Raw genomic sequence first — 3,400 nt, 5'->3', positions numbered from 1 at the left:
AAACAGGGACCTCCAAAACATCAGAAGTGGAAATAGATGCCATGGAAGAGCAAAATATGTATTGAACGTTATTTCAATGGTGGTTGCATATGTGTTTGGTCTTAATCATTTTTTAAATAATTATTTCAATAGTGGTCATTATTTAAATAGTGGTTGCAACATAGGTATTTTACAACAGACTACCGAAGGATGCTATGATGATGGAGAATGTTCCTATCATAAGAATCAACGTTGCATCAATCGCAGAAGGATATAACGTACGCTCAACTAGGACCTCGGGTCCCCCGCAAATAGTTCGTCATTTTGCGTAGTAATAAAACATTTTAGGAACTCTTCAGGCATTAAAGGCACAATGTCAATGTCAGGTCACCTTATATATTAATTAAATTTAATATGAAAGACATTTTTTGTCTTACTCCAAAATATTTTATACAGATCTACATTCTAATATATATATTAGCAGAAACGTGAAAGTAATTAGGGGGACCAGAGGTAACCTTATATTATACTGTACATCAGAAGGGAGACCAGTGGTCACCTTACCCTATTGTTATATTGTACATGTACATCATTAGAGAGGCCATAGGTCACCTTTCATTTAAATTTCATAGGGGGCCAAATGTAAAATTGCACATCATAAAGGGGACCTGAGGGCACTTTTTACTGTACATCAGTAGGTGGACCAGAGGACACCCTATATTGAACATCAATAAGGAGACCAGAGTTCACCGTTTACAGGTATTGTACATCATATGGGGGATCAGAGGTCACCTTATATTGTTCATCATTAGGAGGACTAGAGGACACTTTATACTGAACATCAATTACGGGAACAGAAGTCACCTTATACATGTATTTTACATCAGAAGGGTGACCAGAGGACACCTTATATTAAACAACAATAAGGAGACCAGAAGTCACCTTATACATGTATTGTACATCAGTAGGGGGCCAGAGGTCACCTTATATTGTTCATCATTAGGGGGGCGAGAAGACACCTTAATATATTGTACATCAATAAGGAGACCAGAAGTCACCTTATACATGTGATGTGCATCAGTAGGGGGACCAGAGGACACTTTATATTGTTCATCATTAGGGGGACAAGAGGACATCTTATATTGTACGTCAATAAGGAGAACAGAGACCACCTTATATTGTACATCAATAAGGAGACTACCGGTAGATGTCACTTTATATTGAGCATCAATAAGAAGACCAGAGGACACTTTTAATGTACATCAATAGGGGGACCAGTGGTCACCTTATATTTTAAAGTAAATCAGTAGGGGACCAGAGGTAACCTTATTTTGTACATCAGTAGAGGGACCAGAGGACACCTTATATTGAATATCAATAAGAAGACCAAAGGACACCCTATATTGTACATCTGTAGGGGGCCAAAGGTAACCTTTGATTGCACATCATAAGGGGAGCTTGAGGGAACCTTATATTGTACATCACTACGGGGACCAGAGGTCACCTTATATTGTACATCAGTAGGGGGACCAGAGGACACCTCATATTGTACATCAGTAGGTGGACCAGAGGTCACCTTATATTGTACATCAATAAGGAGACCAGAGGTCACCTTATACGAGGGCTGTTAAATAAATAATGTCATCGGTGCTTGGAAAGAAAAGACGCTTTTCAATAATTTAGTCATAATAATTTAACTTAATATCATCTTTTAATTAAAACACCTGTCCGTTACATTTTTTATCCAATTTCTGAACTCATTTTTGGGTAAGACCTTTTGTAACTGGATTATTACAGATTTCCTGGACTTGTTTTTTCTGAAAGGCGTTTTTTCAAGTTTGAAAAATGAAACAAGTCAAAAGGCGAAAGATCTAGCGAATATTGTTAATGTGAAAGAACATTAACTTTTTGTTTATCCCCAAGACTTTTTTTACTCTTCAGTGTGTGCGGGGTTGGACGCTGTCATGAAACAATCTAACATAGAGGATTTTTGATTCTCATCAACCTTTTGATTTTTTTGCAAAAAAATTACTTCTAGATTCCTCCAGCAATTAAACTGTCTCTCCGAACACTAATATAAACAACAAGACCACTTATATTTACTAAAAGTGCATATAAATCTGTATTTATGCTTTTGCAATTCTCTGCTCTTCTCAGACCTTTGCTGTTTTTGTCAAGTACAACTCATTGTACATTTTGTTTTGAGGGTTTTAAGTAATAGATTGAAGTTTCATCATTTGTTTGAAATTCAAACAAAAGTGGATAACTACAGTTAACTACAGTTACTGATATTTTTAATAATTGTTTAGATATTCTAACACGCAGTCGTTTTCACTCATTTTTTTTTAAAACATAGGGTGACTTTTGAGTACTAAGTTTTTTTTTACTGTCAAACCTTTCTTTAAAGCAGTGAGACCTGCTCCCGAAATGATGTCTATCAAATTTGCTTTGTGTCGTACAGTCAATCATACACCATCAATGATTTTTTATTGAAATTTGGCAAACAGTACATTAGTTGTTTAATTTTTTGTTTGCAAGGACGGTATCCATTTTTGATGCCCATTATATAATTTTTATCATTGAAATTCACCTGCTCAATGGTCTATAAACTATAAAACAGACATTGATTGCTGTAATTTTTACATATTTCAGTGAGTATTTCTTTGGGATTCTTAATAAGTTTTACAGCAGCTATAATGAACGGTTTAATTTGACTTTAATTTACTGATTCTTTACCATTTATTTTTGATGCAGTGTCTCGACTACCCTTGTTTTCCGGCTTTTCACAATGAAACTATGTGATGAAAGGTGGTCACATAAACTGTTATAAATTCATTAAAGATTCAATAATGAGAGAAAGTCAAGCTTAATGCCATATGATATCTGTATTGTATGACATAGAGTTCAGCTGGGGCTCGTTTCTCAAAAAGGCCTACGACTAGTCGTAAGCTTAGTCCGGACTAAGTCAGTGACTAAACCCGAGAATCGGACTAAGTGGCGTTTCACAAAAAGGCGGAGACTTAGTCGAAACTAAATTTGGGTTTAAATCTAGGCCTGCTCGTGAGTAGGCGTAAGTGCTTAGTCTGTACACACATTGGAAAAAAAGGCATGTGTTTTAATCATAAAGAGTTAAAAGAATGATTATTTTATACGTATACGATATAATACCTGTTCATAAACATGTACATTATTATATGATATGCCAAAAATCGTGAAAATTCTTATGCAGCATACTGTATTATAAAGGAAATTAGAAAGGTAGTTAAATCCATCGAAGGTGCAGACTTTTTCCGCAAAAGGTGGTATGAACTAGAAATTTTTAACTGAGAATTTTGAATACAAGTTGGGTAAGATTTTTTAAAAGATGTACCAGTATTTCTTCGTAGAAGGTTGGAGAGGGGGGGGGGGGGTCAACCCTACC

This window comes from Saccostrea cucullata, unplaced genomic scaffold, assembly GCF_032062105.1.
Source record: "Saccostrea cucullata isolate Sc308-1 unplaced genomic scaffold, CSIRO_AGI_Scuc_v1 ctg957, whole genome shotgun sequence".
Taxonomy (NCBI): Eukaryota; Metazoa; Mollusca; class Bivalvia; order Ostreida; family Ostreidae; genus Saccostrea; species Saccostrea cuccullata.
The sequence above is the reverse complement of the archived record's forward strand: the minus strand, read 5'-3'. Positions refer to the sequence as shown.